The 16,928-nt window shown below is 32.0% G+C and overlaps 1 protein-coding gene across 3 annotated transcripts in view; it reads left to right on the top strand.

The window, feature by feature from the left end:
* LOC148311063 (dual 3',5'-cyclic-AMP and -GMP phosphodiesterase 11-like) overlaps window positions 1-16,928 on the top strand; it is a 412,361-nt gene that overhangs the window by 90,235 nt on the left and 305,198 nt on the right. Inside the window, exon 1 of one of the 3 annotated variants that reach the window (XM_088257337.1) lies at window positions 7,562-8,166. The exons of 1 other annotated variant lie outside the window; for it this stretch is intronic. The gene's annotated coding sequence lies outside the window, so the exon portion shown is untranslated. Of the gene's footprint in view, window positions 1-7,561; window positions 8,171-16,928 lie in introns of those variants that run through there. One more of the 3 variants, XM_088257336.1, reaches the window with a different exon arrangement.

Below are 16,928 nucleotides of genomic sequence, written 5' to 3'. Positions count from 1 at the left end.
TTCATAAGGCATTTTTCGCGAAAAAGATAAGTTTAAAAAAAAACGTCGTCATTATACGTACTTTATATCAATGATTAATGGTGAGTTTTTTAATGTATATTTTCGATGAGAAACATGTATGTAGACAAAATATTGGATTACATACCAAAGTATAGAAGAGAGTAGTAGAGAAATACGAGCTATAGTAATGGAGGTTAGAGGTCAAAATAAAATATGGAACAAAGGCAAAATGAAGGAATGTGTATATGATCAAGAGTTTATTCTATAAAGATAAGAATTAACTCTTGATCATTTACCCATTATAAAAATATCATTTACCCATTATAGAAAAGTTTGTATTAAAAAAAATCTCCCTTTTTTTTGTGTGTATATTAGGTTAAAATGGATAAAAACAATAAAAAAAGGTATGTAAAAAGAACTCCACCGACACACACAAAATGGTTTGGTGAGTCTCTGCAAAAAATATTTAAAATATGTTTTATAATTGCTCTTTTAAATAAATATATACAATTTATGTAATTTAAAAAAAAATCTAATTCAAATAATAAATTGTTATTGAAATTGTGATAATGTTATTTGTATTTGTGTATTATGACGTGTACTCTATGAATATCAGAAATAATACAAAATTTGGTACATATTCAAAACAGGCGCCATGGCGTAGTTGGGTAGACGCTCGGCAGCGAAACTGGCGTCGCGGGTTAGATTCCCGCCAACTGCAAAATAAATTCAAGAAATACTTATATCCAATTGGTCTGGGTGATTGTGATGTATTTTTCACATTTACCTCCCCTATCCTTACTATCCTACCCGCAGACAAGCCTCTTATACAGACTTTGCGGGTTATTCCTTTAAAAAAATCATAAATATATATGCGCCATAAAAAACGTCTTCGTCTTCCTCTTGGTGTAGGCCTTGTGGCTTATTTTTAAAGAGGGATTAGCCTCCTGCAATGTCGATTCCCAGCTGTCAATCCATCTCTTAGGTGGTTTGCCCGCGAGTCGTCTACCTTGGGGTCGGCCGTAGAGTGCAATGAGTCTGGATGGTTCCATTCTCTTCACATGCGCATACCTAAAAATACATAAAAATAGTCTTAATGGGATAATATTTTTCAGAAATTTCCTTATAACGGCATTAAAACGGTTCATTTACTCTTTCAATTCCACTCGCCGATGCAGTGCCCTATGCACCACTTGAGAATTGCAAGAAGACAAAGTAGTTTAGAAACCGCCATCAAATACTTTCCCGTCACGTTTGCTAACACCCGAGAACAACTCGTATAAATTATCCATAATAAAAACGATGGTGTTAAACAAGAATGTACCAACATCATTATTTTTATTAAATAATTACATCCAGAATCATTAATATGATCCAATGTAACCATTCTCACTATACATTTTAACTATCGCGCAACTTCCACGTAGGGGTAGGCTGATAAAATAAAACGACAAACAATCTTCGCCATTTTCACATTTATGCATCTCCTGATAACCCGCCGATTATTCCGACTCTTGACTTAACCACGCACCCAATGGTGCATAGGGCACTGCATCATATTGACGCAGTGTCATCTTGATCGTTACTCACATGAAAGCAGTGTGATCACTCCCACGCTTAAGGGACCAGTCCAGGGTATATTCGAGTGTAAAATCACTAATATTTATTTTCACCCCTACCCTGTGAATCGAACCCGGGGTAGCTAAACACTGTAACCATTACACCACGGAGGCGGACAATGTCCGTAGTAGTAGTTGTAAAGCATGCACATCGATGTACACACATTTTTAAATTTTATTTTTATTATTTTTTTTTAAACATAAATTGTACACATTTATTGAAAACAAAAATTATAAAACACATTTAAAAAATCCCACCAAGCCACCTTGTGTGTCTTGTCGGTAGAGTTCTTTTATTGACGTTTTTATTGTTTTTATCTATTTTTACGTAATATCCACAAAAAAAGGAGAGAGAAAAAAAATTACCTTTCAATTAACTCTTGAATCATTTACACACTTTATTTTGCCTTTGTTCCATATTTTATTTTGACCTTTAACCTCCGTCGGCAACAAATTAAAAATGTTTGGAACGATATATTGAAGCGTTCGACTCCCATATCGCTCACTCCTTTCAAGAACGTCATAAATCGAAAATCGTCAATTTTCAGTTGTGCATGTTTTCGGAATGCCCAAAAATGTACTATATCCCAGCAAAAGCGAAATATTTGTAACTTAATATTTACCCGCTACAGTGCAAAAAGTGTTGTTTTTGCATTTTGATGAAAAGGTAAAGTTTAATTATTTTTTAAAAAATATACTAAATATTTTTCAAATGGAGAAAAAACCTTCAAGTTTTACCTAAAAACATCTGTTGCAAAGTAAAAAGTTCAGTAAGTGGCTTGATATTTATTTTCAGTACATATTATTATACAATATTTTTAAACTTTAAAAACGTTCTCCCGAAAAATCAAGTTTTTGATTTATGACGTTCTTGAAAGAAGGGAGCGATATGTGCATGCAAGTTCCTTGTGGATGTCGCAGTCCGGCCGCTTGTGGGTTGGTTCCTTGTGGCTTACAGCGGTCCGAATAATGTTCCAATAACGCGTGCTGTGTGGCAACATTTGGGAAGAGTCTTATCGGCACCCTTCAGGCACTTTCGGGCCGGCAAGATGGCGGACAGGACCGCTGCGCGCTGGTTAGGAAGTAACGCGGGAATAAATTGTGCGGAAGGGATTTATTCGCGCGGGAAACGCTATTTAGCATACAGAGAGATTTGAATTAGTTTTTTAAAATTTTTATTTTACATTTCAGTACTTTTTTTCAATGAAATCTTTTATTTTATCTTCTTCTAACCCTTATCCGCACCCCAATGGTGCATAGGGCACTGCATCATATAAACGCCGTGTTATCTTGATCTTTAAAATATGAAAGAAAGGCCCTCCATTTCATCATGGCATCTCCCTCCATGGCATCAGCCCTCCATGGCATCAGCCCTCCATGGCATCAGCCCTCCATGGCATCAGCCCTCCGTTTCAGGTACCAGTCCAGGGTAATATGGAATAAATATTTGAGTTAAAAAAATATATTTTTTTATTTAACCCCCCCCCCCCCTGGGAATCGAACCCGGGACCTTCAGAACAGTAGCCGAGCGTGCTGACGCTTTTACTACGGAGGCGGACATATTTTATATTAATGTATATTTTTAATAAAATAATATCCTGTGTTTAGATAAGTGTGTAAGACTACTATTCTAAACATAATACAAAAAATAAAAGATAATAAAGACAACTTTAAAAATGCCTATTTTAAATAAGAAATAAAAAAAAGCTCTGTTTTGGAGAACCTATTTCGTCCGAAATCATATTTAAACAATAATGGTATAAAATTATCTTTTATATAACGCCAATAACATAGACATTAACTTATTTTAATGTGAACACATTTTTTAATTTATTTGGATTTGGCGTTCAATTTGTAAAACTCCATTGTAAGTTATGTATTAATTTTTTAATTATACACAGATTTTTTAAGTGAACATTAAAAAAAAACACATCAAAATTACTATTGTGACAATATTTTCGCCTAGTTATAGCAAGCATTCGTTTGAAAATGCCATAACTGGGCGAAAAATTGTCACAATATAAATTTTTATGTGTTTTTTAACAATAAAATACAACTTAGTAGACTCAAAAAATATGTGTTTGATTTAATAATTTACACGTAACTCGACAACACTGATACTTCGCTAGTCTTAAATTTGCGAGAACCTGTTTTAGGGCCAGAATAACATATCGCTCACTCCTTTCAAGAACGTCAAATATCAAAATACGTCAATATTCAGTTGTGCAATGTTTTCCAAATGCCCAAAAAATGTACTATATACTTATATCCCAGCAAAAGCGACATATTTGTAACTTAATATTTACCCGCTACAGGGCAGAAAATGTTGTTTTTGCATTTTGAAGAAAAGGTATGGTTTTTATTTTTTTAAATATACTTAATATTATTCAAATGGAGTAAAAGCATTCAGGTTTTACCTAAAAAGATCTGTTGCACAGTAAAAGTGGCTTGATATTTATTTTCAATACATTGTATTATATTTTTAAACTTTAAAAACGATCTCCTGAAAAATATAGTTTTTTTTTATTTATGACGTTCTTGAAAGGAGTGAGCGATATATCCATTTTTTCACGTTATCATGTCACATACGCGTATATTGTAGTTGTCATTATCGAAAAAATGTAGCATAGTGACAAATTGAATCACGAACTTCGGAACTCGTTACGACCAGATGACACCATATATCGTCATCGTCATAATCCAGGAAATATTTTGTTACAAGCTACCCGATTTGTTGAAACAGTAAAAATGTCTTTATGTTCAAAATTTTATTGTAATGCTTTATTTGAAACATCGCCATTAAAAAGCAGAAAGGGTTTAGGGTGTATTTATTTTAAAACGTACTCGTATTTAATGGCCGCGTAAAATTTTCTACGGGAGATATTAAAATCTTTTATATATAACCTTTTTGGAAGATAATTCTCTTTTATATTCAGCCTTATTTTAAAGGGTAGCATTAAGAGCGAATGGTTTCAAAGTCAAACAAACACAGACCTACGTTTCCGTTTGAGGGTAATTTTATTTCCTGATTCTGGGGCTCAATTGATATGGAATTGATTTGTTTTAAAGCTTCCTTTTGTGTTTTAGTCGAGCAAAATGAAATGTGAAATGAAAAAGTCAAGTACATTTAAAAATAGACTAGTTTTTCCGCTCTCCAAAATGTGGTACTTTGAAAAAGGATATAAATTGAAATACTTTTTTTTATGGTTACAGAATATCCAAAATAAATTAGTATTTTAATAAATATTTTTTTTAAACAAGATTCTTAATTCTAATTCGCAAAACTGTGGAATTCAATAAAATGAATAAATTAAAATATTTATTAAAGCCTAAAGAACAGACCACTGCTGACAATTCGTCGACAGTTCTCGCCAGAATTTCGGGAAGCGGGTCTGACTTGGGAGGATGCAAGGGAGCTGGCAGCCGACAAAAAAGCTTGGAGACAGTTTGTGGACTCCATATGCTCCACCTAGGGATCGGACATGGTTTAATTAAATAATAAAAAATATTGAAACGTAGTATTTTTATAAAAATTTCTTTAAATATGATTAGTTATTTCACTTTGTAAAGTTGTAGTATTTTTGAAAGAAAAAAATAAATTTAAATATTTTTTTTAGCACAAGGATATCGAAACGTAGTATTTTCACAAATATTTCTTTAAAGAAGATTAGTAACTCCGCTTTGAAAAACTGTAGTATTTTTTTTAATGATATTAATTTGAATGTCTTTTAAAACTCAAAGAATATCTAAACTTTCATTAATTGATTCGGCAGTCACTTTGTGGTAAAATCTATCCATTTTTAATTAATGTTTTACTTAGTAAATACCACTATTTCTTAAAATCTACTGTGAAACACGTGTCATAGTAGATTTTAAGAAATAGTGGTATTTACTAAGTAAAACATTAATTAAAAATGAATATCTAAACATTGTATTTTCACAAATAATTCAGTTAAGAAGATTAGTGTTTCCGATTTACAAAAAGGTGTTGTTTTTATGTTTCATTTTATGTGAATATGCGGCAAAACGATGTAAAATAGATGTTCAAATAGTGAAATAAGGAAATAATGCAAGGCTGAGATAAGCATCGTCGATAAAATTATGTTGTGTTGAGATAATTTGGACATATGGAACGAAATGAGTGAAAAAAAAAAATTGCTGTTGAAAATAGAAGCTGAAGAATACCGAATAAAATTTGGCATGATTGGATTTTATTATTTCACCAAAATGGCACCGCCATCTGTTGAACGTAATAGCAACACAATCAATGCTAAACTTTGCTCGTGGCAGATAGCGTGCTTCTTGACAGCTGCTAAAATATTGTAAAGCCACAAATATTGTGAAACTGAACATATTGGAAATGCGTGCTTTCTCTTTTTTTTTATTTCTGTTTAACTAGACTGAGCCACAGCAACGCGTGGCTGGGTGCATCTCTTTTTTAGAAAAATAATATAATTTAAATTTTCAATTAATATTTTATCTTTGAAAAATATAAATGTTTAATTTTATCCACGTAGCTTTTATAGAAATAACTATTTGAATATTCATTTCTTATTTAAAAGCAAAATACGATTTTTGTAAAGACTTAAAAAAACGTATTTTTTTCGAATTGTATGTGTGAATTTTCTTTTATTCTAATCAAATTACCATAAAAATAAAATGTGCTTAGTATTTCTGAATGTAAAATCAAGAAAATAGTGCCGTATAAATTAAAGAATAGAAAAGTTTTTCTTGGTATCTAATGAGAATCCTAGCGGAATGCATAAATGTGTAAATTCATTATTTTTTTCCTTTGCAATAAGCTTTTTGAGCGCCACAACGGCATACTTTCGAACTAAAATAAGGATGTCAACTTATCAATAATAAAATACCTTCTTCATAATGGTTTGCGTCTCGGCTGAAACGGGAAATTTATAGTCAAATCGGTCGAAACGAGCTTAACTTCGGTAACCTCGAGTCTGTTTTCGCGTTTCGCCGCTAGATCACACTTTAAAAATATATATATTTTGAAATTTAAAAAAAATGTCATCACCATGAAGGGCATTAATAAATTAAAATTATTTGGTGTTTTATTAAAATGGCTTGAAAGTTATGTCAATTTAGGTTTAAACGTAACAATTTATTGAAAATACATACGGATTTGTTATTTATTGCTTGAAATTTGTTTTTGAAACTCTCAAAAATAGTTTCATGATAAAGTTTAATTTGGTAAAAGTGTGGGGTTAATTATAAATCAACCATTTAAACAAAAAAAAATAAACTTATCGTGCTTTTTTTTTGTTCATGAAAATGATCTTTCGATATTTTAAGGAGGCATTTTTATTTGACTTATGTTGTTTTTATTATATTTTTTTGTTTGTCCCCATAGACATTTCAAGGAAATCCTTAGAAAATAAAATAAAACTTGCCGTGCTTTTTTCTAAATAAAATTCATTCATCGATAGTTAGAGGTGCAATTTTTATTTGACTTATTTTGTTTTTATTCAATAAAATTGATATTTGTCCTTTTTGATATAACAAGAAAATCTCTTAATGTAATATAAAAAAAACTTAACTTGCATTTTATGTCAAAATAAATAATTAATCGATTGTTTAAGATGGCATTTTTATTTGATTTCATTTGTTTTTATTCATTTTAATTTATATTTGTCCCTATAGACATTTCAAGGAAATCCCCACAAACTAAAAAATAAAAATTTACGTTCTTTTTGCTCATATAAATAAACTATCAATAGTTTGATGGGGCATTGTTATTTGACTTGGTTGGTATTCATTCATTCAATAAAATGAATATTCGCCTCGATAGACATTTCGAGGAAATCCCGACAAAATAAAGACACCATGCAACAGGTTACACGCCCACAAAACAATAAAAATGTTCTTTGAGCGCGAGCGGCGCCAGCGCTGCTCGCGGCGCGCAGTTGAACCTTGCAGCTGTCAACTCGCGCTTCTGCCCGCGAACTTGTTTCGATGGCAATTAATTCATTGCATTAGTGCCCCCGCAAATAAAGAGGTTAGAATCTGCGCAAAACAAACAATTAATACGATTAGCCTCATTTGACCCCATTCAAATAAGCGCGAATTATTTCGAAACAAAGTGCCGCGCGTGTCTCGAAGTGTTGCCAAACTTTTGCAATTTAACAAACTTATTCTGTGTTTGTCAACTTTTGAATTAGGGAAACCTGCGGTTTTATCGTCGGCATTTCGCGTTCGGGTTTCCTGCGAGTGTGTGTTTTTATCGGTTTCATTCACGTTTTTGGAATAGTTTCGACAGTGTGTTAAGGAAATAAGTTATTTTTGTAGCAGTGACTGCGCGGCGTTCGCCAGTAAGATCCAGACGTAAATAAATTCATACAAAACGGAGTGTACCGAACAGCGCTCGTGTTGTTTTTGTGATTTTTTTTTAGTTTATGGCACGATGATTACCGACATTTGAAACTGTGCGCCAATTTTAAATTGTTCGAAGTTTTTGTGCACGTTTTGGGAGCCTCAATCAGCGGTGACGTTCGGATAATGTTATCAGTATAACCGCGACATATACATTTATGTAGGTAAACAAACTTTGGTACCTACCTATTTTGTAATGGTCGCCTTATCACATACGCTTTTCTACGGTTTATCGTTATCAAGTCGCTGTAAGCTGTTTTCATAACACAAAACCATAATATTATGTACTTAAATTATTATTTCACGATTCGATTTTTATCATATTTTGAAACTGGCCTACATTGACGGGAATTTACTGTCAAGAACATAAACATTTCAAAAACTTGCATATTGCATAGATAAAGATATTTTATACAAAATAATGTTATTTATCTATGGATTTTTTTAAATTGTCTTTTTGTTTTATTTAATTTCAAATCCAGACATTGTGAATACCGACATTTTTTCAAACAATACGCTACTTATTCAGGTGTTCATTTGTTTATTTTGAATATTGTTTATTTAGAGCCTTATTTCCGTTATTAAATCAATATTAATACGTTTCTTATACATATTTTGATGTTTTACTCACCAATTTTTTAATCATTAACTTTTCGTCGTATTAAAAGTAATAATCGTTATGTAAAATATTTAACTAACTAACTAACCATCACGCCGCTTCCCCGCAGGGGTAGGCAGAGAAAATAGAACGCTACACCACTCTGTCTTTGCAAACATTCTTCGCCTCTTCCACGTTCATGCATCTCCTCACACATACCCGCCGATTGTTACGACTCCTAACCTGACCACTTTCAAGTATTTGGCATACCTGATCGTGCCATGTTTTTCTCGGTCTTCCTCTGCTCTTTTTTCCACTTACATTCGCCTCATAAATTGTTTTACCGTTCTTTCCTCACTCATTCGTTCTACATGTCCAAACCATCTCAACACACCTTTCTTAATTTTATCGATAATGCTTATCTCAGCTTTGCATTCCTTCCTTATTTCACTATTCGCACATCTATCATACATCGTTTTGTCGCACATTCTTCTGAGAGATCGCATTTCGACTGCATTCAGTCTACTTTCATCCTTCTTTTGCCAACTCCATGTTTGCGTAACGGTAATTCAACATTAACACTGCGTAACGGTAATTCGGAATTTCGTACATCCCTCATAAATACATGTATGGAAGTGAAACATGGTTGGATGATTAGTTAGTTAGTTAGTTATATAACCACTCACCGAGATTTTTATGTCCACCGTTTTGGAGACGTACCCGTCTCTTCGTCAGGACAATCACTACCACAGCATGCAAACAATACTACCTTTCACCACTTATAGCACCATTTACACACTTAAAATTGTGTGTAAAAGTGGTGCCAGTAAAAATCGTTCTTTTGCCAACTCCATGCTTAGGGTTGGAACCAGGACTCCATTGTTTTTAACTCACGAGTATTTCTGCTTACCTTGTATTCAAAATCGATAAAACGTGATAAAACGTTTATCACTGTTTTGATTTTTGATTTTATCGCAGCTTATCAATAATCGCTACATACACCGATAACTTTACATTGTATGTATTTTTTTCAAAACTTTATCTAGAAATTATTCTTATTTGAGCTTATATTTATGTCATACGGGTGGCACAAAATTAATAACCCTATCGGAAAATTATTGCAAATGGCGTCGTACGTCAATCATGTTTGAAATTTGTGAACTAGACAGCTGCAGTATACAAGCAGATTCAGGCTGGCACAAAATTAGTCATCCAATTTTATTAATAAATAACTTTGACTAAATAAAAAAAAATATTTTGAGATGGAAATCTTAGCTATCTTTAATGTTATCAACAACGTAACATATCAAAAATCGTCAATTTTCAGTTGTGCATGTTTTCGGAATACCCAGAAAATGTAGGATATCCCAGCAAAAGCGGCATATTTTAATCTTAATATTTACCCGCTACAGGGCAGAAAGTGTTGTTTTATTGAAGAAAAGGTATATTATTTTTTGACATCTCATCAAAGATGAAGTAGAATATGGAAGAATAATTCTTCCATATTCTTCTTCATCTTTGATGAGATGTCAAAAAATAATATGAAAATAACTCCTGTAATTGGAGACAATCCAGATTTTGTGAACAAGTATTTGGACACACTCAAAATGTTGTAAGAAAAGGTATTGTTTAGTATTTTTTTAAATATCCTAAATATTTTTCTAATGGAGAAAAAACATTCAGATTTTACCTAAAAAGATCTGTTGCACAGTAAAAAGTTCAATAAGTGGCTTGATATTTATTTTTAAAACATTTTATTATATTTTTAAACTTTAAAAACGATCTCCAGAAAAATCTAGTTTTTTGATATATGACGTTGTTGAAAGGAGTGAGCGATGTGACAAAATACATTTTACAAAATAGTGTTGTTTACCAAGTAAAAATTAAATTTAAAAAAATGTGTCTTGTCGGAAAGGTCAGAGTTGTAGCTTGCGTGTGGATGGACAATGTACTCGTATAAGTCATGCCAGCGAGAAGGAACTTTTAAATTTAATTAACTTTTGTCTTGTTTCCGTAATAGCCGCCATAGAGCCACCACAGTGGGAGTTGGATTGTTAATCCTCACACAAAAAGGCAATTAAACCCCTCAGTTAATTATATTCCCGCATATAGTCTCCCGCCTACTTCAAACATGTTCAACCCTACGCGCACGGTACAAAAACTCATTACTTTCGTAAAAACTAGGGGCGTTTGTACGTTACACGAAATTTCACCGTCCGGCACTTCAGTTAGCGTGATAAAACGATGATTGGCTTGTGCTTTTGTCCATCTTTCTTCTGCGTGAACACGTTGCGCGTAAATTCGATCACGCTAAACTTTCGCAGTCGCTTTTATTTTTCAAAACCGGACTGCCGGACGGTAAAATTTCGGGTAGTGCACAAGCTCGGCTGTCCAAACATAAAACACAGCAAGGGACATTTTTTCGTAGTCCGTTTTTTTTTGCATTTTTGGACTAAGTAAAATCTACTTAGTCCAAAAATGCAAAGAAAAAACGTACTACAAAAACATGTCCCTTTCTGTGTTTTGAGTTTGGACAGCCGAGCTGCTCAAAGGAACAGATCCGTCTTCGTAGTGTAATGGTCAGCACGCTCGGCTACCATTCTGGAGATAGCATCACTTTCTTGAAAAAAACAGATCTTCAGATCTAATATAAGAAAAAAGGAGACTATAAAATCAGTTCTAATTGATCTCCAGATCCAATACCTTGCTCTCAATCACTACTCGTTTAAGGAGTTCAACCATCTCTTTTGGGTCTTTGGCCAAAAGAGTTGTGTCGTCCGCATATCGTATATTTGACAGCTATATACGCCACCAATAGACACTGACGGATTCTCCAATTCTTTGGAGACGTTGCGCATGGGAATGAGAAAAGCCTGGAACGACTGGTTGTGATCGGTAACCTGGAGGGGAAGAGAGGGAGAGAAAGATCCCCACACGATGGACCGATCAAGTTAAGGCAGCAGCACGCACCTCGGTGGTTGGAGCGCTACGTGCAGCGCAGTCAAGGGATAACTGGAGAAGAGTCACTGCTTTCACAAGGGTCATACAACCCTCAGTAATGAGGAATAAGGCAGAGAAGAGTCGGGTTGTGGTCCCGTGGTTAGTGTCGCGGACTCTTAAGTCAGAGTTTCTCGGTTCAAACCCTCTCTATTACAACTTGATACCTATTTCTAATAATAAGCCGCTTAGGCTCACAGAAATAGTATGAAATTGAAATATTTGTGTGAGTGATAAAAACACAAATATTTCTCTTTAAAAAAGAAGACTTATAATATACCCCATATAGGCTTTAGCGTGTTAACACGCCATTCCTATTATCCCGATCAGTACGTTAGTAAATACAGAAATGAATTCGAATTTACGTTATTATCATACAAAACGACGATATCGTCCCATTTATTCACCTACAAATATTCTTTTATCATCGTCTTGTTCAAATATGTACCGATCGTACATTTCGTGGCTAACATGGACATGTAATTAAGGCAATAATCGAACACGTCATCTTTATTTGAGTTTTTCATTTAGGATATTGTTCGGACAAATTATTGTTATTGATTTTCCAATTTGATATTTTCGTCGGCTCGAATATCCTACATACTAATAGGTCTCTTCTGTAAAAAACATAGCGATTATTTTCTACATAAATACACTAATAGAGAAACAAAAAGTCCTAAACATAAAATAACAAATAGTAAGCACTGGTAAATAAATACACGTCTCCTTCACACACTATAAGCGAGCAGCGAGAGAGAGTGAAACACAACGTTTACATTTATCCATTATAACATGGAGAAGAAATGCTGAGAAAGTACATACTTCAAGGTGGATAACAATATATGAAACAAATATATACTATATAATATGAGTTGATAACCTTCTTCTTATTAAAACCCTTATCCGCACCTCAATTGTGCATAGGGCACTGCATCATATATGGTAAATGCAGTGTTAATCTTGATCGTTAACACATGAAGGAAAAGGTGATCAGCCCTCCGGGTTAGGTACCAGTACAGGGCAATATTGAATAAATATTATACTGAAAAAATCACTTATATTTATTTGACCCCCCTGACTGGGAGTCGAACCCGGGACCTCTTGAATGGTAGCCGAGCATTACACTAAGGAGGCGGACAATGTTTAGTAGTTTAACCTTATAAGTTGTTACTTAATTTTTGTTTTCTGATAGTCAAGTATTTTTTTGTATTTTATATTAACACTATTATTCTAGTTCTACTTATAATACCTATACCCTTATACCTTTTACTATGACTAAATTATATTGTATACCCACACACAGGCCATGCCTTTGTGGGATCTTTTTTTGTATTTATATTTATATATATATATTTTTTGTATTTGAATTTATGTCATGGCATGTAATGAAAAAAACTAAAAAAAAAGAAGAAAATAAATCATTAAGCCATCGATTAACTGTCGAAACAGTTGCATATCAATTAAATTGAAGTGTGTAATTAGGAATGAAATTTAATGATACCATGATTAAAAATGCGTGATTAACCCACATGTTTAGTGTGGCCAGGTGTTGATATTCTAGTCGATTCCCTGAAATCGGAACTAAAAAAACTATACAGGCAGTTTTCGACTTTCGTAAAATTGATTGGTCCTCGAAAATGTACGAAAGTCAAGCAAACTAAAAAAAATCGTTCAAACCAAGTTTAAAAGTGAAATTAAAACTTAAAACTTTTTTGTTGATTTTTCACTCTAATATTTATTCAATATTACCCTGGACTGGTACCTGAAGCGGAGAGGGATGATCACCTTTCTTTCTTGATTATATCAAGATAACTTCAAGATAACACTGCGTTTATATTATGCAGTGCTCTATGCACCTTTGGGGTACGGATAAGGGTTTGAATTGAAAGAGATCACGTTTAACGCGTGAAACATTCAACAATCTACCCATGATTGACAATCACACTACTCAAATATAGAAACTTGTATAGATCTTCAAATTGACACGGTCATTCATTTGTGAGTTCTCAACACCATCTATGGTTGAGTTGAGTAAACTTTTTTATAAAGCAGACACTCTTAAAGATAAGCATTATCGATTAAATTAATTAAAGGTGTGTTGAGATGGTTTGAGCGTGTGAATGGAATGAGTGAAATAAGAACAGTAAAATAAATTTATGAGGCAAATGAGGCTGGCAATAGAAGCAGAGGAAGACCGAGAAAACTTGGCCTGATCAAGTATTTCAAGTATGTACTTAAAAGTGGTCAGGTCAGGAGTCGGAATAATCGGTAGGTTTGTATGAGGAGATGCACGGAGAGGCGAAGATTGTTTTCAAAGACGTATTAGTGTGGCGTTCGATTCTCTCATTTGCAGGGAAGTAGTGCGATGGTTAGTTAGTTAGTTTAAAATGTATTTTGGTTTATTCTTTTTAAATCCAAAATTAAAATTATTTAAAGTGAATTGAAGAATGGAGACAGTTCTAAAAATGTATTGCAACTTTTCGCCCCATTTAGCCTGAAGCGAAATGGGGGTGAAATAATAAGAATTGCTCAGGAGATGAAGAATGAATAGTTTTATTACCATAATGGATGCACTTGCTAACTTTTGGTTTCCATATCACGAGTATAGGTATCCGAGGGGTGTTCAAAAAGTACATTGTTTATCATTTTTTAGTGTGTCCAAATACTTGTTCACAAATCTGGATATTCTCCAATTAAAAAAGATATTTTTAAAAAAAAATTGACATCTCAACATAGACGAAGAAAAATATGGCAGTCTGGGCATTTATGGAGTTCGCGATCGTCATGGGCTGGTTTAAGTTATCACTTTACACACGTGTAACATTCTCCAATTCTACCCATAATTGACAACAACACTATTCAATTTTTTTCATTAATTGATTCGGCAGTCACTTTGTGGTAAAGCATCATTTTTTTATCAAAAAAATTACTTCGTTTACTAAGTAATTTACTTAGTAGTTTACTAAGGTATTTATACCACTATTTATTTAAATCTACTGTGACACGAGTTTCGATGCATTCCGCATCATTTTCAAACACCGTATTTGGTATACGGTGAAATTCTAGTGATTAGAGCACCATGTTTCTATACTTGCTGCACTGAGAGATCGCATTCGACTGGATTCAGTCCACTGATATCCTACTTTTGCCTACTTCATGCTTCATTCCATTTATAAAATAATTGGCATGTTTGTTATATCGCTCACTTCTTTCGAGAACGTCATAAATCAAAAATCGTCAATTTTCAGTTGTGCATGTTTTCGGAATGCCCAGAAAATTTACTATATCCCAGCAAAAAAGGCATATTTTTGACTTAATATTTACCCGCTACAGGACAGAAAGTATTGTTTTTGCATTTTGAAGAAAAGGTATTGTTTAATTATTTTTATAAATAAACTAAATATTTTTCAAATGGAGGAAAAACCTTCACGGTAAAAAATTCAATAAGTGGCTTGGTGATTATTTTTCATTCATTGTATTATATTTTTAAACTTTAAAAACATTTCCTGAAAAATTCTCCTCAAGTTTTTTGATTTATGACGTTCTTAAAATTTTTTTTTGCTTTTATGGTTACAATGTTTTTTACAATTTTAATTAATTTTATAAACATTTCAAGCAATCTTAAAATTAAGAATGCAGTTCTCTCCAAGAGACTGAGCTCTTGTGCTTGGAGGGACTTACTTATTTATATACACTCGGTTTACAATTTACAATTTATTTTTTAAAGAAAATACTATTATTATTATTTCTTTAAATTCATTTAATTTTGAAGTCTTCAATTTTTTTATAAAAAAGTATATTGTATAAGTACCATTTACTTTTTGTTAATTTGGTGAACTTTTTGAAAATCCTACCCACATATGAAATATGATGAAAGCATTGTTAACATCTAAACTCGAATGTATTTACGTAAAGGTACTATACGCACGTATAACGTACCAGATCTTACTTGCGTCAGTTGATTTTCTAAATATCATAGTCCACATCTCATTCACGGTATAAAATATTGAATTATTCAGTTTTTACATAAAACGTTAGAAAAATCAATTGTGATTCTATTTTGCTTCACAATTTATTTTTTAACTCCATCATATATATATATATATATATATATATATATATATATATATATATATATATATATATATATATATATATATATATATATATATATATATACATATAAATATATATATATATATATATATATATATATATATATATATATATATATATATATATATATATATATATATATATATATATATATATATATATATATATATATATATATACACATATATATATATATATATATATATATATATATATATATATATATATATATATATATAAATATATATATATATATATATATATATATATATATATATATATATGTATATATATATATATTTATATATATATATATATATATATATATATATATATATATATATATATATATATATATATATATATATATATATATATATATATATATATAACTCATATATTATATTTATAAATACTTCATGAAAAATAAGTAATTTAGTTGTGCTTGAGTACACATAGTGAACGAAGAATGATAAGGTGAGCGTTATATTACCATGCCACAAAGTTAACCATGCTTTTAATATACAAAATATAATTCGCTCACTCCTTTCAACAACGTCGTAAATAAAAAAATCATTTTCAAGAGATCGTTTTTAAAGTTAAAGAATAAAATGTATTAAAAATAAAAATCAAGCCACTTATTGAACTTTTTAATGTGCAACAGATCTTTTTGTGTAAAACCTAAAGGTTTTTTGTCCATTTAAAAAACATTTAATATATTTGAAAAATAATTGAACAATATCTTTTATTAAAAATTCATAAACAACACTTTCTGCCCTGTAGCGGGTAAAAAATTTGTCTAAATTCTAGGAATAAAATTGTTCACGACCAAATACAAAACTTAGGTGATATATTTTTGTGTCAAGTTAGATTAGTGAAAAATGGAGAAAGCACATTCAAAAGACGTATTTTATTTCCAGAAATTTATCGCTCTCTAAAAATTTGAAAGTCGCATTTGCCTTTCAGGTGAAATTGAAAAACCTTCCTTATGACATGTCATTTCAAGGATTACTATCCAATTTCCGGTGTGTGGATACAAAAGTAGAAAGCCACAGCTTTGCTCAATAATCCTGGAATGAAATTCAATAGAAACTTCGTGTTAGTGATATTAGTATATTCGATACACAAAGTCAATTATTTGTGTCATGCGATAAGCCGATTATCAATGGATATAAGCTGGCCTTAAAATACCCCTGCCAGGCGCGAGGATT

The sequence above is a fragment of the Brachycentrus maculatus genome, unplaced genomic scaffold, assembly GCF_059751285.1.
Source record: "Brachycentrus maculatus isolate JH-2025_06_01 unplaced genomic scaffold, ASM5975128v1 h1tg000078l, whole genome shotgun sequence".
Classification (NCBI taxonomy): Eukaryota; Metazoa; Arthropoda; class Insecta; order Trichoptera; family Brachycentridae; genus Brachycentrus; species Brachycentrus maculatus.
This window is presented reverse-complemented; position numbering and strand designations above follow the sequence as displayed.